Source organism: Hemitrygon akajei, chromosome 9 (genome assembly GCF_048418815.1).
Source record: "Hemitrygon akajei chromosome 9, sHemAka1.3, whole genome shotgun sequence".
Classification (NCBI taxonomy): Eukaryota; Metazoa; Chordata; class Chondrichthyes; order Myliobatiformes; family Dasyatidae; genus Hemitrygon; species Hemitrygon akajei.
The window spans coordinates 10,573,188-10,597,498 of record NC_133132.1 but is presented as its reverse complement, the minus strand read 5'-3'; the positions used below and the strand labels follow the sequence as shown (position 1 = coordinate 10,597,498).

The 24,311-nt window shown below is 45.2% G+C and overlaps 1 long non-coding RNA gene across 1 annotated transcript; it reads left to right on the top strand.

Moving 5' to 3' along the window:
* Positions 1-672: 672 nt before the first annotated feature.
* LOC140732872 (uncharacterized) lies at positions 673-18,492 on the top strand. Its single transcript, XR_012100172.1, has 3 exons — positions 673-806; positions 1,310-1,374; positions 17,904-18,492. It is a non-coding gene; the product is annotated as an uncharacterized lncRNA (long non-coding RNA).
* The last annotated feature ends 5,819 nt before the right edge of the window (positions 18,493-24,311 follow it).

Sequence of the window (24,311 nt, the reverse complement as noted above, 5' to 3'; positions counted from 1 at the left end):
CTTTATCATAGTGGTTATGGAGTACAAGGGTAAGGATATTTTGGGAGCTCGTGAGACAACACCCGCCGTTCTGTGTACAGTTTAGATCTCCTCTTTAAGAAAGGACGTACTTGGATCAAGGGATTCACATGTGGGGGCGAGGGATGAGCAAGTAAGGAAGAATGAGAGGTGATCTTACTGAAGCAAGTTTCTGAGGGTGTTGTCAGACAAGATGCTGAGAGGATGTTTCTCCAAGTGAGGATATCGAGAAAATGGGATATAGTTTGAGTAATTGGTTTCCCATTGATCAGGAGATGAAGAGGAATTTTTTCTGCAGGTTGTGATCCTTTGGAATTCTCCACTGAAGAGTTGTAGTAGAGCCATAGAATATACAATATATTGCAGGCATATGAACCACATGGAAATCTACAGGTGCAGAGAGAGTTCCAAAGTGGTGTAGAGGCCAAAACCAGATCAGTAATGATCTTATTGCATGGGGAAGCAGGGATGAAGAGCCAATTGGCTCATGCTCTGTTTCTGATGCATTTAACTCAATGGAGCATTCAGAAGTTTTGCAATGTACATAACTGTTTTGTATTTGATCGTAGGGTACAATTGGCAATTAATCGAACAAAGGAAGCAGTGGCAGTGAAGAAAGTGGACACCACACATCCTCATGATGCCCTGATAACATCAAGAAAGAAATCTGCATCAATAAGATGTTGAACCATGAACACATTGTCCGCTTTTACAGGCATCGTCGAGAGTCTCCTATCCAATACTTGTTCTGGAGTATTGCAGTGAAGAACAGCTCTTTGTTAGAATAGGTAGGATCTGTGGCTAAACTTAGGGTTTGAAATGGAGTGAGGGGGGAAAGGGTTAAAGATATTTTGTATACGGATTAGCTAATTTTAATAATTTTGGTTATACTGTTGCTATCGCTTTTACAGATATACTTGTGTGGGTTCTTTAGTAATTGCACCATTGTGTCCTGAGGTTGAAAAAGCTGCATCCACTCCCAGACATTCTCCCTACAGAGCACCCAAAAATCTAAATTATGGGAGAAATGGAAAATCTGAAGTTGTACATAATACGTTTCCAGATGTTATGGGAACAAAATAGGACAGGCTTTAAAGTTCACTGTGTGAGCTGCTTCAGTTGTCCTATGTTTTTGGTCTACGGTCTAAAGAGGGTGAGTTGGAGAATCCATCTACTCGGGCACCTGGGTGAAATGAGGCCTGGGAATTGGGAGTGATGTAAAATGACAGAATTTCAGACAGTGCTCATGATTTGCAAACTGATACCGTTGGTTTGATCTGCCTTCCCACAGAGCCTGATGTGGCGATGCCTGAAGCAGATGCTCATAGGTTTTTCCAGCAGCTGACAGCAGGAGCGGTAAGTGCTCCTAATCATTTTTCTTTTGTTTTAACTGAGTGTTTATGATGTGCAGCAGCAGTTTTCCCGAGATGGATTGTGGTATTTACCTGCCCATGTTTGCTCTCGAAGAGCTTTGTCTGCCAGAATTGAATTAGCACTATAACCGGCAGTAAGGAGATTAACAATGCTTTGTCCCAATTTTCAACTGAGATAAATTTTGGAGCTCACCTTAATTCCCTTTGACAGAAAAATGCTGTTCCTGGATGGATAACCTCCCAAAGTACATCACAGCCTATGAACATCTGTAGAAGTTTCATCATTCCTCTAGGCAAGCCTGAATACTCAACTTTCATATAGGCATTGGAATTCCAGTGTGCACCCAGATTGTCACAAAATATTCTCTGAACCAATTGTCCAGCAATTGTATCTGACTTATTAGTGTTACTAATTTGGCCACAAATCTGTTGCATTTGTATAATTGATATTTTGTGGGTTTGGAGATTTAGGAAAAGATGTAAATTCAAAATACCTGATTTGTATCTGTCTTTTCCTACTTCCATGAATATCTTCATAGCAGGAATTACACACAGGGACATCAAGCCAGCGAATCTGTTACTTGATGACTGAGGTATAAGAATGTAAATCTTTTCACTTTTATTGTGCAATAGAATAAAAATTGGGTATTGTTATGCCTTATTCACAACATTTCAGACATTTAGAACTATACTCAAGCCCAAGGCAAACAATAACATGTTGGCAATAATGAAAAGCTGAATGGGTCTTGAGTCAGTGGTCCGTTTTGTATCTTTGTTCTCTTTGCTTGTGCAAAGGATTTCTAGCAATGTAACAGGCTGAGATATAAACATTCATCAGTAACTGCAGTCACCTACATGCTAGCTGCTGGTGAGCATTTGTTCGATATGGTTCAACAGTTTTAAGATCCATTAGCCCATAGGATGTGGGAGGAGGCTGCCCATCAAGCTTGAACATTTCCCCGCATGTCACCTAAACTTCGGAACCAGAGCTTTGGTCTTCATAGCAACATCTGAATCAATGGCAGTATTGCAAACCATGGGTCTATTTGTTTGATGTGTATGCTAAGAGAAGGTGAAAGGGGTTCCAGCTGATTTTTTTCTCTCCCATTCCCTGCAGCTTATCTCAAATTAATTTAATGGTGTTTTGACCGAGGCAAACCTGGTGATTGAATGGCCCGTTTTGGTTCTGCAGTAAGAATACTTTGGGCAAAGTCCAACCCTGGTTATTATTGAATGATATGTGATATTTGGGAAATGCTCATGGCCGTGTTGGGTGATTGATAGTTTAAAGTTTGGGTATCTTTGCTACTTTTATGTACAGATATCTCAAATGCAAAGAATGAAGGTGGTGAGTGGCCTGGTTCAAAGCTTAAAAGAAAATGTTGCTTCGTAATTTCATGTCATTTTTCCTGGTTGAATAGAATAGGACTTGCACAACAGCACAGGAACACACGTTCGGCCCATCACCCTGAATTTCCTGTCCCATTAGGTCAGTCACAGTCACAACAGCACATGAACACACGTTCAGCTCATCACCCTGAATTTCCAGTCCCATTAGAGTCAGTCTCAGAAACAACAGCACAGGAACACATGTTCGGCCCATCACCCTGAATTTCCTGTTCCATTAGAGTCAGTCTCAGAAACAACGGCACAGGAACACACGTTTGGCCCATCACCCTGAATTTCCAGTCCCATTAGAGTCAGTCACAGAAACAACAGCACAGGAACACACGTTCGGCCCATCACCCTGAATTTCCTGTCCCATTAGGTCATTCACAGGCACAACAGCACAGGAAAACCCCTTTGGCCAAGCTTCCTACCTTTCCACTGCCATTCAAGTCAGTCACAGACAAACTTCACAGGAACACACGTTCGGCCCATCACCCCTAATTTCCTGTCCCATTAGAGTCTGTCACAGACAAACTTCACAGGAACACACGTTCGGCCCATCACCCTGAATTTCCTGTACCATTAGGGTCAATAACAGACACAACAGCACAGGAACAGACATTCGGCCCATCACCCTGAATTTCCTGCCCCATTTGAGATAATCACAGACACAACAGCACAGGAACAGACATTCGGCCCATCACCCTGAATTTCCTGCCCTATTAGAGCCAGTCACAGACATGACAGGACATGTCTGCCCATCGCGGGGCTGCTACTGTCCATTAGAGTCTGGTACAGACACAAACCTCCAGAGACAGACCTTTCAGCCCATCATCTGCTGCTCCATTAGATAATAAGTTAGATGAGCAGAAGCTTTTCCTTCTCAAATTGCAGAGTGAATTCCATCATTTTATACACAAAATGCTGGTGGAACGCAGCAGGTCAGGCTTATAGAGGCAACCGACAGGGACTTCACGGACAGTATGACCCGGCTGACGACAAACATTGTAAAACTGACAAACTCTCTGCATTAATAAAGGCCCTTGTTAAATGTATAAAACATGTCTGCATCAGTATTATCTTGTATTTCCATACAATGTTACATTCGGCTGTTACACATCTATTGTCAGAGAAGTACTTGCATAAATAGGTAAACCACCTTCATACGAGCAAGGACAGAAAACAGGGCCAAGTCAGTATACTTATTTATTCAGTAAGTTATGGGTCAAAGTATTTGGTGAGTACATTTCTAACTCTTCTGGCTTCAGTCTCGTTGCCGTCTGTTCAAAAATGCCCACCCTGGAAAGCGTTTCTGAAAAGTTCCGGTTTCGGGGGACGAAAACACCATTTTAGTGTGTTTGGGGGGTAAAAATGAAGAGAGAAAGCTTTGGTTATGGATTTATCCAGTGTAGTGTGGATGTAGCCTGAGGCTGTCTCCTCTGTTCATAGGCTGCCACACTACAAATGTGTTCTCTACATCCACTTTAGGCCTTTTACTATTCAGTAGGATTCAATCAGCACCTCCTTGTTCTTCCAAATTCCAGTGAATACAGGCCTGGTGCCTTCAGACACTCTTCATATCTTTCATGTCCAAATCAGTTTTGTGAACCTCCTTTGAACCCTCCCCAATGTCAGCACATCCCTCCCCATATGATGAGACCAAAACCTCTTACAATACTCCAAGTGAGGCATCACCAGTGGCTTAACAGTCCTCAGCAATACATACCTGCTTTTAGATTCTCGTCCTCTCGAAACGAATGCTCACAATGCATTGGCCTTCCTCACCTCTGATTCAACCTGCAAGTTCACCTTTTGGGAATCCTGCACAAGGACATACAATTCTTTTTGCACCATGGATTTTGTCACTGACTAGAAAAATAGACGACACTATTACTCCTTCTACCAAAGTGCGATCAAATGCTTTTCGACACTGTGTTCCATGTGCCACTGCTTTGACCTAATTCCATCTGTAGCTCCCCTGCTTCCTCAACACTACCTGCCCCTCCACCTACCATCACATTCTCCATAGACATTGCCACTGAGGCATTAAATCCATCATTCAAATCATTGACAGAACATGTGGACCCAACCCTGACCCCTGTGGAACACCACTAGTCACTGCAGGCAACCAGGAAAGGCTCCCTTTATTCCCACTCTTTGCTGCCAATCAGACAACGCTTTATCCATGCTAGTATCCAGTATAATACCTGCACTCTTATCTTCTTTAGCAGCCTCACCTTGTCAAAGACCTTCTGAAAATCGAAATTCACAGCATCCACCGATACTACGTTGTCCATCTTGCTTGTTATTTCCTCAACAAATTCCAACAGATTTGTCAGGCAAGGTTTTCCCTTCAGGAAACCACCAAGCAACAGGAAACACCAGAGAGAAACCATAGCAACACACACAGAATGTCAGCGCCCCCCAACACCAAGCAACAGGAAACAACAGAGAGAGACCATAGCAACACACACAGAATGTCAGAGCCCCCCAACACCAAGCAACAGGAAACACCAGAGAGAGACCATAGCAACACACACAGAATGTCAGCGCCCCCACCACCAAGCAACAGCAAACACCAGAGAAAAACCATAGCAACACACACAGAATGTCAGCGCCCCCCACCACCAAGCAACAGCAAACACCAGAGAGAGTGACCATAGCAACACACACAGAATGTCAGCGCCCCCCACCACCAAGCAACAGGAAACACCAGAAACCATAGCAACACACACAGAATGTCAGCACCTACCACCACCACCAATCAACAGGAAACAACAGAGAGAGACCATAGCAACACACACAGAATGTCAGCGCCCCCCACCACCAAGCAACAGGAAACACCAGAGAGAGACCATAGCAACACACACAGAATGTCAGAGCCCCCCAACACCAAGCAACAGGAAACACCAGAGAGAGACCATAGCAACACACACAGAATATCAGCGCCCACCACCAACACCAAGCAACAGCAAGCACCAGAGAGAAACCATAGCAACACACACAGAATGTCAGCGCCCACCACCACCACCAAGCAACAGCAAACACCAGAGAGACACCATAGCAACACACACAGAATGTCAGCGCCCCCCACCACCAAGCAACAGGAAACACCAGAGAGAGACCATAGCAACACACACAGAATGTCAGCGCCTACCACCACCAAGCAACAGCAAACACCAGAGAGACACCATAGCAACACACACAGAATGTCAGCACCCACCAGAGAGAAACCATAGCAACACACACAGAATGTCAGCGCCCCCCACCACCACCAAGCAACAGGAAACACCAGAGAGAGTGACCATAGCAACACACACAGAATGTCAGAGCCCCCCACCACCAATCAACAGGAAACACCAGAGAGAGACCATAGCAACACACACACACACACAATGTCAGCGCCCACCACCACCAAGCAACAGGAAACACCAGAGAGAGACCATAGCAACACACACAGAATGTCAGTGCCCCCCACCACCAAGCAACAGGAAACACCAGAGAGAGACCATAGCAACACACACAGAATGTCAGAGCACCCCAACACCAAGCAACAGGAAACAACAGAGAGAGACCATAGCAACACACAGAGAATGTCAGCGCCCCCCACCACCAAGCAACAGGAAACACCAGAGAAAAACCATAGCAACACACAGAGAATGTCAGCGCCCCCCACCACCAAGCAACAGGAAACACCAGAGAAAAACCATAGCAACACACACAGAATGTCAGCGCCCCCCACCACCAAGCAACAGGAAACACCAGAGAAAAACCATAGCAACACACACAGAATGTCAGCGCCCCCACCACCAAGCAACAGGAAACACCAGAGAGAGACCATAGCAACACACACACAATGTCAGTGCCCACCACCACCAAGCAACAGGAAACACCAGAGAGAGAAACCATAGCAACACACACAGAATGTCAGCGCCCCCCACCACCAAGCAACAGGAAACACCAGAGAAAAACCATAGCAACACACACAGAATGCTGGAGGATCTCAGCAGGTCAGGCGGCATCTATGGAAAAGAGAACTTCTGCAGTCAACAAAAACTCTTGTTTACCCGACAGCTCGACATGTCAAAGTCTCTCTCTCTCACGATTAGGGCACAGAGAGATATCACCCATTTTCACAGCGAAGGGGAAACAGACAGTCATTGTCACGATATTACAGTCTCCCGGGACAATTTTCCATACATCCGCAGCAGCAAAATCCACAGGTCCGCACCCCGGAAGCGCCAACTTCCCAGCCACACCTGGAGAATGTCAAAAATCAGTTGGCCGACGAGCTCCAGAAACGGGAACTCATCCTGTAAAATCGACCTCGATAAACCCGAGCCACCCTGAAAAGGGAAAAGAGATATTAAAGAGAGGGATTAAGCTGTTTTCGCAGATAATCTCGAAGAGGCAGCCACTTGGCGCCATCTTAATGACACCCTAATTTTTTTTGCTTTTCTGCTGCTTTGGGAAACGCCTTGTGTTCTGCCCCTGTTTTCAGAGCATACACTGGTGTGTCGGCCTGTGCAGTGGACGGTATCGGCCCCGGGATACTGAAGGGCCGTACGAGCCGGCTGTCTGGTACTTTGCAGCACATTTACAGTCTGAGTCTGAGTCAGGAATAGATACCGGTGCTGTGGAAGACTTCCTGATTGGTTCCTGTCCCCAAGAACACCAGAGCACCACGACCTGATGACCGCAGGCCAATTGCTCCAACATCTCATGGGATGAAGGTGCTGGAGAGGCTGGTGCTGACCGACCTTGGACCGCGTTTGGGATCTTCATTGGCCCCTCTGCAGTTGGCCAAGCAGCCTCTTGTGGGAGTGGATGACGTCATCGTCAGAGAGCTCACTCTCACCCGGATGATGCTGCTGGCAGAGTGAGCACCACACTTTTTGATTTCTCTGGTGCCTTCATTACAATTCAGCCGCTTCTTCTGAGCGAGAATCTGCAAAGGACGGGCGTAGAACATTCCACTATCTCCCAGATTACTGATTACCTGACATAGACCCGAGTTTGTAAAGCTGGGTGGTTCTCTGCCTGAGGTGGAGGTGACTGGCAATGGAGTCCCACAAGGGACCGTCCTGTCTCCGCTTCTGTTCACACTGTACACCTCAGACTCTGTAACTCTGACTCTCGTCTCTTGCAGAAGTTCTCAATGACTCTGCGATAGTTGGGTGTATCTGAGATGGACACGCCTGTGGGAGGAATCACCTGCTCCTGAGTGTGGCCAAAACCAGGGAGATGGTGATTGATTTTGGAGGAAGAGGACGGTGACAAGTCCTGTATACATTCAGGGAGAAGAAGTGACGGAGGTGGAGGAGTACAAATACCTGGGTGTTCACCTCAACAACAGACTTGGCTGGAAAACCAAGACCAAGGCTGTTTACAAGAAGGCGATGAGCAGACTCCATTTTCTAAGGAAGCCGTGATCCTTGAATGTGTGCAGCAGGATGATGGAGATCTTTAACCAGTCTGTTGCAGAGTCTGCAGTCTTCCTGGCGGCTTTACGTTGGGAGAGCAGCATCGGTGCTGGTGATGGAAAAAGACTAAATAAACTCATCAAAAAGGCGAGATCCATCCGTAGCTACAAGCCGGAGTTAGTGCCGGAGAATACTGTTCTCCATTATGGACTATCTGGTACATCCTCTGTGTGACCAACTGAATCAGTAACGGAGCATGTTTTTGAGCAGACTACACTGTCACAAGCATCGTTCAGAATAAGCGTATACAACAATTCATACACGAGGAAATCTGCAGATGCTGGAAATTCAAGCAACAACACACACAAAATGCTGGTGGAACACAGCAGGCCAGGCAGCATCTACAGGTAAATCTGCAGATGCTGGAAATTCAAACAACAACCCACACAAAATGCCGGTGGAACACAGCAGGTCAGGCAGCATCTACAGGGAAATCTGCAGATGCTGGAAATTCAAACAACAACCCACACAAAATGCCGGTGGAACACAGCAGTCCAGGGAGCAAACAAGAGGAAATTTGCAGATGCTGGAAATTCAAAAAATAACACACACAAAATGCTGGTGGAACACAGCAGGCCGGGCAGCATCTACAGGGAGAAGCACTTTCGACGTTTCGGGCCGAGACACTTCGTCCGGACAGCAATTCATATTTGTGCGACATGTGAACACACATAGTACGATAGTTTCTGCTTTATTATTTCCTTTATTTTCTATATTATTGCAAATTGGTACATTATTATAGTTCTACATTTTATTTCTAAGTGAGTTTTTAAATGTTGCTACCGTAACGAATTCCCCACTCGGGATCAAATGCGCATGCGTGGAGGTCTGATCCCGGATATCGCGCGTGATCTCAGTAGACAAGAGGCTCAGAAGGATCGGCCACAAGTCGGCTGCGGCTCTGGGCGGGACTTTAATCGCCGGTGTTTGAAACGCGACTGAAGTATAATTACTTTGTGCTTCGGCTACACTGTCCCTACACCCCGGGGCAGCCCCGATGCTTTCCCTCTTTCTCAGCCCCACAATCTGTACTCGGCCCCAGGGACCTTTCAGCTGATGAGCGCTGCAGCTGCAGCCAGCCCTACGGCGCATGCGCATCACTGGATCTTTGTACCGCGAGTCGATCGGTTTCTGGTTCGTCGGGCATTCTGGGTAAAGAGGCAGCCATGGGTGTAAATGCCAGCCTTGTCCCCATTCGGGCGGAACAAATGGAGGGAGCGGATGTATCTCCCAAATACTGCCGAGCTCCAGCTGTGTAAATCCGAGGATTCAGAAGTCGGAACAAAAATATAGTTCCCAGTTAATCTCGATGAAGAATCTACCTTGCAGTTAGTGAAAATGTCATTTAGTGCTGTATGGAAATAAAACCTTCCGTCAGCTTTAGTTCTCTCTAAGTAAATAAGGATATGAAACACCTTTGTTCTCGATGACAAGTGACTTGTGGCTTTCACATCACAAAAGTGCCACACCTGAATAACTACAGCCCTCCTCTTCATATTCATTGGCATTGCCATCGATGGGTTCATCACTGTCAATCAGCTCGGTAGGAATTAGAAAATCTCCAGGATCAGAGATGTAACAACAAAGGCTCTTTGTAGTGTTGTGGAACATGACCAAAACTTAAAATAATACCAAAGGACAGAGACAAATTGAGTGAAGTCACAGGTTGATTGAAGGCAGAAATAGCTCATTCTCATACAGACAGGAATACAGTCAGAATATTTTCTGGTCAGTTAGGATGCCTGATCCCTGCCCAGTTAGAAGATGAGGAGTTCATAGATATACATGGAAATCTACAGTACATTACAAACCCTTCGGCTCCAACTGGAGATGGACTTCCTAACATTGTGATGCCAGAGCTCACGAGAGACTAAAGTCTCACCTGAAATATTGTCCTTCACCCACTGATATCTTTTGCAAATATTTTTACAGGTTTAAAATTTCAGAACACTTGTGCAGGGGAATCTCACGACAGTTTCGCTGTCTCTGAATGGATATTTAAGGAGTGAGCATATATTTTCTTTGCAACAACAACACATCTGTTGCCGATCCTTGGAGATGAAGAAATATCTCATCCAAACTGGAAATGTACTTTGTGTCTGAAATGAAGTTTTCTGTTGTAACTCAGTGTTATTCACTGGAACCAGGGTGTTGAGAACATACCAGCATTTGTTCACTGGAGATCAGTTCTTCAACTGCATTGATTCTACAAGCGATTCAAATGTCTGACATTCACCTGCTCTGTGTGTGGGAGGGGAACTACTCAGTAATCCAGCCTGAAGATACATCAGCAAGTTCACACCGTAGTGAGATGCTCCACCTGTTCTGACTGTGAGAAGCAATTCATTCTGCAATTGAATCTAAAGATATATCCAAAAATTTACTAGCTCAGATGGTGAGAAGGACGGTGGGAAGGCATTCACACACTCAACCACAGCACAGTGACATCAGCGAGTTCACACCGGGGAGAAGCCAGTCACCTGTTCTGAATGTGGAAAAGGGTTCACGCAGTCATCTCAACTGAATGAACACCAGCGAGTTCACACTGAGAAGATGCCGTTTATCTGTTCAGACTGTAGGAAGGGATTCACTAACTTTTCAACACTACAACGACACCAGCGAGTTCACACTGGGGAGAGGCCATTCAGCTGCTCAGACTGTGGGGAGGGATACACTCGGTCATCTCACGTACTGACTCACAAGTTAGTTCACACCTGGAACAGGCCATTCACATGCTCCGAATTTGGAAAGGGATTCATTCGGTCAAATCAGCTACCGAGTCACCATTTTGTTCACACTGGGGAGAGGCCATTCACCTGCTCAGACTGTGGGAAGGAATTTGCACGGTCATCTGACTTGAAAGTTCATCAATGACTCCATCGCGGGGAGAGGCCATTTACCAGCTCCGAATGTGGGAAGAGGTTCACTCGAACATCTCACCTACTGACACATCAGTTAGTTCACACTGGGGAGAAACCTGCTCATCCTGTGGAAAGCAATTCATTTGGTCATCTGACTTGAAAGTTCATCAGTGAATTCACACTGAGGAGAAACTATTCAAATGCTCAGACTGTGGGAAGGAATTCAATTGGTCATCTCAACTGAACAAACATCAGCGAGTTCACACTGGAGAGAGTCCTTTCACTCGGCATCCCTGTAAACCCTCCACCATCCACCCTCGCACATTCAGGTGGCAGCTGACCCAAGAAAGACACTGACCGTGGCAGGTGGCAAGGCTCACAAAACTTTCACACCAGCTGACTTTTCTTATAACCTCCGGATTTACACAGTTATCTTGACTAAACCACTTCCTACCTTCATATCTTTACACCCCACCCCCCCCCCATTAATCTCCTTCCTGTAATATTCCTTGCCAACAAGGGAAGTTCTAGGCAATCCCATTTACTTCCTCCGTCAGCTCCATTCTGGATCACAAACAGTCCTTCCAGGTGAGGCAACACTTCACCTGCGAGTCTGTCAGGTTGATCTACTGTAACTGATGCTCCCAGTGCGGCCTCCTCTACATCCAATCCAGACCGGGAGTCCACTTTGCAATTATATTCACTCTGTCTGCAACAAATTGAATTTCCCAGTCACATAAAGGCAAAAATCTGCACACAGACACAGGCTTCTCAATGATTTAGAGTTCGCTGCCCCGGTCAGCTTATTTTCACTGTGGATACCCTGTCCATATACACCTCCACCTCCCACCGGGAAAGCCACCGATGTCTCCATTTCCTTCTGGATACCAGACCCAACGAGCTCCGCTCATGAAGTAATCCACTTCTGCATCATATCAAAGTCTCTCTGCAATCTTCAACAATCCTCTATACCACCAACCTTTGTTTCATCTGCAAACTTACCAACCCACCCTTCTACCCCCACATCCAGGTTGTTAATAAGAATCACGAAAAGTAGAGGTCTCAGAACCGATCCTTGTGGGACACCACTAGTCACAACCCTCCAATCCAAATGTACTCCCTCCACCACGACCCTCTGCCTTCTGCAGGCAAGTCAATTCTGAATCCACCTGGCCAAACTTCCCTGGATCCCATGTCTTCTGACTTTCTGAATAAGCCTACGGTGTGGAATCTTGTCAAATGCCTTACTAAAATCCAAGTATATCACATCCACTGCACTACCCTCATCTATTTGCTGGTCACCTCCTCAAAGAACTCGATCAGGCTTGTTAGACACGTTCTGCCCTTCACAAAGCCATGCTGACTGTCCCTGATCAGACCATGATTCTCTAAATGCCCATAGATCCTATCTCTAAGAATCTTTTCCAACAGAGTTCCCACCACAGTCATAAGGCTCACTGGTCTATAATTACCTGGACTATCCCTACTACCTTCTTTGTACAAAGGGACAACATTCACCTCCCGTCAAATGTCCAGTACCATTCCCGTGGACAACAAGGACATAGGATCCTAGCCAGAGGCTCAGCAATCTCTTCCCTCGCCTAGTGGAGCAGCCTGGGGAATATTCCGTCACGCCCCACGGACTTACCCGTCCTAATGTATTTTAACAACTCCAACACCTCTTCTCCCTTAATATCAACATGCTCCAGAACATCAACCTCACTCATATTGCCCTCACCGTCATCAAGTTCGCTGTCATTGGTGAATACTGAAGAGAAGTATTAATTGAGGACCTCGCTCACTTCCACAACCACCAAGCACATCTTCCCACCTTTATCTCTAATTGGTCCTACCTTCACTCCTGTCATCCTTTTGTTCTTCACATAATTGAAGAATGCTTTGGGGTTGTCCTTTACCCTACTCGCCAAGGCCTTCTCCTGCCCACGTCTTGCTCTCCTCAGCCCCTAATTAAGCTCCTTTCTTGCTACCCTATATTTCTCAATAGACTCATCTTATCCTTGCTTCCTGAACCTCACTGCCTTCTTCCATCTGACTAGATTCTCCACCTCACCTGTCACCCATGGTTACTTTATCTTCCTCACAGGGACAAATTTATCCCTTACATCCTGCAAGAGATCCCAAATCATTGACCACATGTCCATAGTACATTTTCCTGCAAAAACATCATCCCAATTCACAACCACAAGTTCTACCCTTATAACCTCATAATTTGCCCTTCCCCAATTAAAAAAAATCCTGTCCTTTCTGATTCTATCCATTTCCATGATAATGTTAAAGGCCAGGGAGCGGTGGTCACTGTCCCCCAGATGCTAACCCACTGAGTGATCTGTTACCTGACCCGGTTCGTTATCTAATACGTTATCTAATATCTAGTATGCCATTCCTCCTGTTCGGCCTGTCAACATACTGTGACAGAAATCCTTCCTGGACGCACTTAACAAACTCTGCACCGTCTAAACCATTGGACCTAATCAGGTACCAATGAATATTAGGGAAGTTAAAGTTACCCATGATAACAACCCTGTTATTTTTGCACCTTTCCAATATCTGCCTCCCAATCTGCTCCTCGGTATCTCTGCTGCTACCAGGGGGCCTGTAGAATATTCCCAACAGAGTAGCTGCTCCCTTCCTGTTCCTGACGTCTACCCATACTGACTCAAAATCCTGATACATTACCCACCCTTTCTGTAGCTGTAACAGTATCCCTGATCAGTAATGCCAGCCCTCCACCCCTCCAACCCCCATCCCTTTTAAAGCACTGAAATCCAGGAATATTCAGAATCCATTCCTTCCCTGGTGCCAGCCAAGTCTCTGCAATGGCCTCTACATCATAATTCCATGTATGTATCCAAGCTCTCAGTTCATCACCTTTGTTCCTGATGCTTCTTGCATTGAAGTACACGCACTTTAGCCCTTCTACCTTACTACCTTTATGCCCTTTATTCTGCTTATCTTTCCTCAAAGCCTCTTTATATGTTAGATCTGACTTTAATCCATGCACTATACTCTCAGCTCTCCCATGACCTTTATCCACCTCCACCTCACTATCTGCTCTAACACTCTGGTTCCCCTCCCACTTCAAATGTAGTTTAAACCCCCCGGAGCAGCACTAGCACACCTTCCCGCAAGGATGTTAGTCCCCCTCCAGTTCAGGTGCAACCCGTCCCATCGGAACATGTCCCGCCTTCCCTGGAAAAAGGCCCAATTGTCCAGAAACATGAAGCCCTCCCTTCTGCACCAACACCTTAGCCACGTATTTAGCTGCATTGTGTTCCTATTTCTAGCCTCACTAACACGTGGCAGGGGTAACAATCATGAGATTGCAACGCTGGAGGTCCTGTTCTTCAACTTTGCACCTACCTCCCTAAATTTTCTTTGCAGGAACTCCTCCTTCTTCCTATCAACTTCATTGGTCGCTACATGGAGGCAACAGACCTTCCGGGATTCTCGATCTCTTCCACAGAACCTCCTATCTGTCCCCCTAACTATCAAATCCCCTATCACAACTGCTCTCCTCTTTTCCCTCTTTCCCATCTGACCTGAGGGTCCAGTTTCGGTGCCAGAGACACAACCACTGCAACTTGTCGCTGGTAGGTCGTCCCCACCAACAGTATCCAAAACAGTATACTTATCATTGATGGGAACGGCCACAGGGGTGCTCTGCTGATTCTGTCTATTCCCCTTCTCTCTCCTGACAGTCACCCAACTACCTGTCTCCTGACTCCTAGGAGTGACTATCTCCCTGAAACTCCTGTTTATTTCTGCCTCTGCCTCAAGAATGATCCGAAGTTCATCCAGCTGCAGCTCCTGACAAACCGAGTTAGGTGAATCCGCTAAGTAAGCACAAAGTACTCTGCAGATGCTGTGGTCAAATCAAGACGTACAAACAAGCTGGATGAACTCAGCCGGTCGGGCAGCATCCATTGAAAGAAGCAGTCAACGTTTCGGGGTGAAACCCGTCGTCAGGAGTAAAGAAGGAGGGGGTAAGGGCCCTATAAAGAAGGTGGGGCAGTGTGGAAATTCAATCAGAGGGAATATCAAGGGGTGGGGAGGGGATAGGCAGGAGAGGTGAAGGAGGAATCTGAGGGGAAGGCACTATGGGTAGTAGAAGAAGGCTGAATCATGAGAGAGGTGATAGGCAGCTAGAAGAGGAGGCAGAGTGAAAGTGGGATGGGGGAAGGGAGAGGGAGGGAATTACCGGAAGTTGGAGAATTCGATGTTCATACCAAGGGGCTGGAGACTACCCAGACGGTATATGAGATGTTGTTCCTCCAACAGAAGTTTGGCCTCATCACGGCAGTAGAGCAGGCCATGTATGGACATATCCGAATGGGAATGTGAAGCAGAGTTGAAGTGGGTGGCAACCGGGAGATCCTGTCTGTTGTGGCGGATGCTCCGTAGGTGCGTAGGTGCTCGACGAAGCGGTCCCCAAGTCTGCGTCGGGTCTTGCTTGTGAGTCTGTTGGGGTAATCTATTGCATCCGGTGCGGCCTCCTCTACATCGGCGAGACCCGATTGGAGGAACAACATCTCATCTACCGTCTGATTCCTTCTTCATCTCTCCTGCCTATCCCCTCCCTGCTTCCCCTCCCCCACCCCTTGATCTTTCCTCTGATTAGTTTTCCACCCTCCCCCCACCTTCTTTATAGGGCCCCTGCCCCCTCTTTCTTTCGTCCTGACGAAGGGTCTCGGACGAAATGCTGACTGCTCATTTCAACGGATGCTGCCCGACCTGCTGAGTTCATCCAGTTTTTTTGTACGTCTAGGTTAATCCGCTGCCTTAATCTGCTCGCTTTTTAAATTCTGTCGCTGCCTCACGGGACGACTTTCACGCGCTTTCGCAGTCGTGCCCCGTTCAAACTGCCGAAGAAAAAAATTGCGACTGATAAACTTGAGAGTGTTCCCAGTCAGACAGCAGAGTGCGACGTCAGTGGATACTGTAGGAGCTGGATAAAGGGGCTGAAGATTTTGCAGCTGGCATATAATGTGGACCATTGTGAGGTGTTACACTTTGCCAGGAATAACCAGGTAGGAATTATTCAGTGACTGGTAGGGGATTGTGGTCCGTGGAGAACAGACGGATCTGGGAATATAGTCCCGTACTTCCAGGTAGAGTCATGAAGAGAGCTTTTGGCACGTTGGGCTTCATAAATAAAAGTACTATTAACACGAATTGGAATGTTATGTTGCGGTTATAAAGGAAGTTACTCCGGGACAATCCTGGAGTAATCCACTGAATCAGAAGTAATTCCAGCGAATGCAAGCCCAGAGGCAACAGACATTCTTCATATGACAGGCCGTTCAAACCTGGAACCATTACCGCGAACCTCCTTTAAACGCTCACCGGTCTCAACAGATCCTTTCCAAGATTAGGGGCCGAAATCATCTCACGATACTCCAAGTGAAGCTTCACCGGTAGTGAAATTCTCACCATTACATTCTTGGATTTATATTCTCGGCCTGATAAAATGAGTGTGAGCATCGCCATTTGCCTTCCTCAGCACAGACTCGAACTGCAAATTAACCTTTGGGGAATCGACACAACGACTTCCAGGTCCGTTACAACTCCGTTTTTATGCATTTTCCTTCCATTTATTAAATAGTTAACCCTTTCATTTCTTCTTCCATACACTTCCCGACACTCTACACCATCTGCCAATTTTTTTGCCCCATACTCCTAAAATACCGATTCACTCCGCCATTTCGTTTGCCCCCATTACTAAGTCTCCATCATTGTTTACCCACGGCCCGAAATTCACTCTCTCCTCCCTTTTACACGTTTTGTATCTGAAGAAATGCTTGGTGTCCTCTTTTATATCTCTGTCTAGCTTAAATTCGTATTCCATCTTTACCTTCTTAATGACTTTTAGTTTTCAAAAGCTTCCCAGTTGTTTAACTTCCCACATTTCTTCTCAATTACATCCCCTCTCTTAGCCTTTTATGCTGGCATTGACATTCCTGCAAAACTCTTCCTCTTTTGTGATGTATTTATCCCGTGCCTTCCGAATTGCTTCCAGAAGTTCCCGCCATCGCTGCCCTGCCGTCGTCCCAGCCAGTGTTCCTTTTTCAATTGTTCTTCTTCTACCCATAGTTCTTTCCCCTTAGATTCCTTCTTCACCTCTCCTGCATATCCCCTCCCTGCTTCCCCTCCCCCACCCCTTGATCTTCCCTCTGATTGGTTTTTCACCTGGCTTTTCCTCCCTCCCCCACCTTCTTTGTAGGGCCCCTGCCCGCTCCTTCTTTAGTCCTGACGAAGGGTCTCGGCCCGAAACGTTGACTGCTCGGATGTTGCCCGACCTGCTGAGTTCATCCAGCTCTTTTGTACGTTTTGATTTGACCACAGCATCCAATACCTTTGAAAATACAGAAAATCTCTTTAAAATCTCTCCAATACCTATGCTGTTCTTGGCAAGGCGCCATCAGATTCGTGACAACCCTTGATAACCTTCCCAACACGGGTTTGGTATCAGGCCGGGTTGTACAATTTAACAGAGGCGCCTGAGGGCGCTTTGCTGTCAGCATCCAGCTTTCTTGCTGATGTTTTTTAAGGACATTGACCTGGCGAGATATAAACGGTGCATTATAACCTAGAATAAGCTGGATTGGGCCATTCGCATACCAAATCGGTCAGCGCAGGTGGACTGTTACCCTGGCAGAGGCACCACACAACGGCCCGATTGACTACCATTCAAACTACGCTATAAATTTACACTAATCATTCTGCACTGATAATAACTGATTTTTCTTAACTTATTTCAGTTAATTTAACGGCGATTCTGATCCTGTCCCGCGGGAATTGCGGTCTGTCCAAATGCATCACTCTCTACCTGGTGTCCATGGCAGCAGCTGATCCGATGGTACTAATCGTTATTATTATATTTCAGAAGGTAAATATTCTCTATATGTTTGCTAGTATTTTGCTCGGAAATGCGGTGTGTTCTCCGCTTCATGTCCTGGGTCTCGCATGCTGGGGCTGTTCCGTTTGGTTCACGGTTGCTTTCACTTTCGACCGCTGCGTCGCCATCTGCTGTGAGAAGCTGCGGAACCGATATTGCACCGAGGGAACAGCGACCGTGGTGTTAGCCACAGTGAGTGCAGCGAGTTGTGCCCAGGCCATTCCATTTTATTTTGCAGTGGATCAAAGGCGTTGTGTCCCCGTAGCTGAATATTTCACCTCACCCCTGTGGAGAGCTTACCAGGTGTTTGACAGCATCGCAGTACCGTTATTACCAATCTGTTTAATTCTGCTCTTCAATGTTTTAACCGTGAAACGAATTATAGCGACAAACAGAGTTCGCCAACTACTTCGAAAAAGCAGCGAAAATCATAATGATCCAGAGGTAGCAAACCGGAGAAAGTCAATAATCCTGTTGTTCGTTCTGTCAGCCAATTTTAGATTACTTTGGATGCCCTTTGTCATATATTCTGTGAACTGGCAAATCGAAAGCTATATCTACACAGACAGTTCTTTCAGTAAACCGACCTATATTCTTCAGGAATGTAGTTACATGTTATCGTGTCTGAGTACCTGCACCAACACGTGTATCTATGAACTGACGCACAGAAAATTCAGGGAGGAGCTGAAAAGTTGAGTGAAGTACGTATTTGTAGCAACGAGGGAGATTTGCAAATAAAATTAATCTTTCTTGCAAATTCAAAACAATTATTTGGCAGAGTATTTGATCTGAGCTACAAGCAACCGCTGTGTCTGCATCTCACGATACAACCGATTGCGGGGACAAAGCAACAGGGATTACATTATTGTTATCTTCACGGAAAGATTATTGACTGGAATATTATTGATTTTTTGTCTGTAGCTGATTCCAAGGTATCTGAGCATTTGAACTGGAATTCGATTTTTTTCAGTAATAGCACTGTTGATAAAATCTCCACGTGGTGTCAAAACATAAATAATTAATAAAAATAAATGCATGTAAAATCCGAGAATTGCAACTTTGGCATCTGTGTTATTGCATTTTTGAGTAATTTATTATCTCTGAGTGTCAGCATCGGTCGGTCAGCTCAATATAATAATTGTAGAATGGTTTGGATGATCTACCCTCACAGTATTATGTCCGTACCGAGAATGGCGATGTACCCAAGCTACCTTTGTACTTACCAGTCAGGAATATGAGGTGATCTGGTCGGGTTTGGTCATTTCACTTCAGTAATGCTGACGGCTTTGATGTCAATTAATGAGAGGTACTCATGTGCTGTAATAACTTGGTAATAAAAGTTAGAAATCAACTCCTTTAAACGTATCTATAAGACCGTAATATATAGGAGCACAATTCGGTGATTTTGCCCATCAAGTCTGCTCCGGCATTTCATCATGGCTGATCCAATGTTTCTCACTGCCGTCTCACCGTATCATTCATGCCCTGACAAATCAACGATTGATCAACCGCTGTGTAAAATATAATTAAAAAATCCTGGTCTCATCCACTGCCTGTGGCAATGAATTTCACAAATTCACCACTCTCCGGCTGAAGAAATTCCGCCTCAAATATGTTCGAAAAGCACGGCCCTACTTTCTGAGACTCTGTCTTCTGGACGTAGACCCTCCCACCACAGAAAACATCCTCTCTACATCCACTCTCTCGTGGTCTTGCATCACTCTAAGATACCCCTGATTCTTCTGATATCATCAATACATTCCCCGAACCACCAAACGCTATTCATACGACAAGCCATTCATCCTAGAATCATTTTCCTGCACTTCCATTGAAACATCTCCAGCTTCAGCATATTCGTACCGACAGAACGGACCCAAATCTGCTCTCAATACTCCAAGTGAAGCCTTAGTACTGCTTCATAAATCTCAATATTACATCCCTGGCTTCACATTTCAAACCTCGTGAAATGAATGCGAACACTGCATTTGCCTTTCTCTTCACAGACTAAACCTGCAAGCGAATCCTGCGCATTGACTTCCAAGTCCCTTTACACCTCATATTTTTGTATTTTCTCTCCATTTACAAAATAGTCAACCCTTCCATTCATCCAACGAGGAAAGTGGCGATTCACTTTCGAACACTGTATTCAATTTGCCATGACTTTGCCAAATATCCAATACCATCAGAGTCCTTCTACACCCTCAGTACTTTCTTATAACTCTTGTATGACCAGATATCTTCATGTCGTCACCTCCTTCAGACATTCGAGGTGAACAATGATTGCTAACATTGCACTGGCCTTCCTCATTAACAACTCAACCTGCAAATTAACCCTGTTGCTGGTCTCCAAAGGCCCTTTGCATCTTATATGTTTGGCTTATCTCCCCACTTAGAACAAAGTCTGCACTTTTATTTCTTCCACCAAAGTGCATGACCAGGCTTTTTGCAACATTGCATTTCATTTGCTATTTGCTTGCCCATTCTCGTAATCTGCCGGACTCCTTCTCAAGTCTGCCTGCTTCTTCAAACTCCCTGCCCCTCCACCAGTCTTGATCAGATCGGAATTGTATACAATACTCCGGATGTAGCCTAAAACGACTTTCATAGCATTACAGCACAATGTACTCACGAAACTGCTTTGCCCTCTCTCGCACTTGCTCAGCGTATGCTGGCTCCAAAACTGGGCCCAGGCCAATGCCCTCGACCCGTCCTTGTCCGATTCCATAATTTCGGTGATAAGCAAAGAGTGATGGAGGCTTCGACACGCCGTGGGACCGATGCCCAGGCTTTAATATATGAGGGTTCCAGGTTTATGTTTTTTCATGATCTTTTGGCAGCCGTTCTTCGGAAGTGCAAAGAATTCGACCAGGTAATGAAGTGGCTGAGAGAATCCGGAATCCATTAAGTTAATGGACAGTACTCTGAGAGATGGTATATATAATTACCTGGATAGACAGGGTCTGATTAAGAACAGTCAACATGGATTTGTGCGTGGAAGGTCATGTTTGACAAATCTTATGTGGAATGCTCTGCCCCAGAAGGCAGTGGAGGCCAAGTCTCTGGATACATTCAAGAGAGAGTTATATAGAGTTCTTCTAGATAGCGGGGTCAAGGGATATGGGGAGAGGGCAGGAACAGGGTACTGATTGTGTATGATCAGCCATCATCACAGTGAATGGCGGTGCTGGCTAGAAGGGCCGAATGGCCTACTCCTGCACCTACTGTCTATTGTCTATTGTCTATTGAATTTTTTGAAGAGGTTACTCGGAAAGTTGACGAGGGTAAACCAGTGGATATTGTCTATATGGACTTCAGTACGTCCTTTGACAAGGTTCCACACGGAAGGTTATTTAGGAAGATTCAATCTTTAGATGTTAATATTGAAGTAGTCAAATGGATTCAACAGTGCCTGGATGGGAGATGTCACAGAGTAGTGGTGGATAACTGTTTGTCCGGTTGGAAGCCGGTGACTAGTGGTGTGCCTCAGGGATCTGTACTGGGTCCAATGTTATCATATACATTAATGATCTGGATGATGGGGTGATAAATTGGATTAGTAAGTATGCAGAGGATACTAAGATAGGTGGCGTTGTGGATAATGAAGTAGGTTTTCAAAGCTTGCAGTCAGATTTAGGCCAGTTAGAAGAGTGGGTTGAAAGATGGAAGATGGAGTTTAATGCTGATAAGTGTGAGGTACTATATTTTGGTAGGAATAATCAAAATAAGATATACATGGTAAATGGTAGGGCATTGAAGAATGCAGTAGAACAGAGTGATCTAGAAATAATGGTGCATAGTTCCCTGAAGGTGGAATCTCATGTGTATAGGGTCGTGAAGAAAGCTTTTGGTATGCTGGCCTTTATAAATCAGAGCATTGAGTATAGGAGCTGGGATGTAATGTTAAAATTGTACAAGGCATTGTTGAGGCCAAATTTGGAGTATTGTGTACAGTTCTGGTCACCGAATTATAGGAAAGATGTCAACAAAATAGAGAGAGTACAGATGAGATTTACTAGAATGTTACCTGGGTTTCAGCACCTAAGTTACAGAGAAAGGTTGAACAAGTTAGGTCTTTATTCTTTGGAGCGTAGAAGATTGAGGAGGGACTTGATAAAGGTATTTAAAATTATGAGGGGGATAGATAGAGTTGACGTGGATAGGCTTTTTCCATTGAGAAAATGCATAGGGAAGCTGCAAACAAGAGGACATGAGTTGAGAGTTAGGGGGCAAAAGTTTAGGGGTAACACGGGGGGAATTTCTTTACTCAGAGAGTGGTAGCTATGTGGAATGAGCTTCCAGTAGAAGTGGTAGAGGCTGGTTCTATATTGTCATTTAAAGTAAAATTGGATAGGTATATGGACAAGAAAGGAATGGAGGGTTATGGGCTGTGTGCAGGTCGGTGGGACTAGGTGAGAGTAAGCACTCAGCACGGACTAGAAGAGCCGAGATGGCCTGTTTCCGTGCTGTAATTGTTATATGGTTATTAATGCCAAATAAAATAATTCCAAGTATGGTTATGGTTATTAATTCCAAATCATCTAGTAGTCCATCGATGCTCTGGGAAACCGGTAAGTCGTATGTAACGGGATTAATTATTGGTAGCAAGGCTTACGGCAGCTGAAAAGGATTATATTTAAAAGCCTCCTGCAGCCAAGTTACAGAAAATCACTGCCCTACGCTGTTCACTAAAGTCTTTACTTACACAAGCACCCCACAAAATTGACATTTGCTAAACAACGGTTGTTTGAACATGGTGAAAACAAGGTAGGTATTTGGCTTATTTAGCTCGAACGAGAAATGCCTCTCAGACTATTGCTTCATTTAGAGATGGGACAGGAGTCCTCGCCAGTATTTCTAAAATGATCAAGGTTGTGTTTATTCTAAATTGTATCAATCTGAGCAATGGACAATCTAGGATGGAGTCCTTTTTCTGGAATTTAGATCTCCCAGACATTTCTTCTAAACGAGTTCCTCCTCAATGCTCCGTTATCTATACATGAGATACAGGAAGTTGTGAGACAGCTCCGAAGTGGGAAGGTCCCTGGTCCTGATAGGCTCACTAGTGAATTCTATAAAGAGTTCACGGGGTTATTATCAGAGCCCATGCTAAACATGTTCAATCATGCATATAATCGTGGTCTCCAGCCACCATCATTGAGAGAATCTAATATCTCCCTTACGAAAGGAAAGAGCCCTGAAAATTTGCCTCCTAGAGGCCTATTTCATTGTTCATTACACGCTGGAATTAAGGAGATTGAGAGGGGATCTGATTGCAACATATAAGATTATTAAGGGATTGGACAAGATAGAGGCAGGAAATATGTTCCAGATGCTGGGAGAGTCCAGTACCAGAGGGCATGGTTTAAGAATAAGGGGTAGGTCATTTAGGACAGAGTTAAGGAAAAACTTCTTCTTCCAGAGAGTTGTGGGGGTGTGGAATGCACTGCCTCGGAAGGCAGTGGAGGCCAATTCTCTGGATGCTTTCAAGAAGGAGCTAGATAGGTATCTGATGGATAGGGGAATCAAGGAATATGGGGACAAGGCAGGAACCGGGTATTGATAGTAAATGATCAGCCATGATCTCAGAATGGCGGTGCAGGCTCGAAGGGCCGAATGGTCTACTTCTGCACCTATTGTCTATTGTCTATTAAATGTTGACTTTAAAATCCTATCTAATACCTTAGTGTTGTGATTAGAAACTATTTTACTTTTATCATAAAAGAGGATCAAACGGGGTTTGTAAAAGGCCATAGATCATCTAACAATATCAGAAGATTAATTAATGTGATTCAGGCATGTCAGCAACAGGCAGTGGAAGGATTTGTTGTTGTCTTCGATGCAGAAAAGGCCTTTGAAGGTGTCGAATGGCCGTATCTTTTTTCACTTTAGAACGATTTGGCTTGTGCAATAATTTTATTAAGTGGGTGACGGTTCTTTATAATGACCCTTTGGCTGCGATTCTCACTAATGGTATTAGGTCGGTTAATTTTAGTATTCTGAGGGATAGACGGCAGGGCTGCCCTTTATCACCACTACATTTCACACTAGAGATCGAGCCACTGGCTGAGGCTATTCGGCGAGACCTCTAAATATCTGCTCCAGACATCGGACTAAAGTCACATAAAATTACATTGTATGCGGATGATGTTCTATTTATATTATCAAACCCTGCTATATCAGTGCACCACCTTGTACAATGCATCAATTCATTTAGCGCCTTTTCAGGTTATAAAATCAACTTTACTAAATCAGAGGCTGTGCCTCTGGGGAA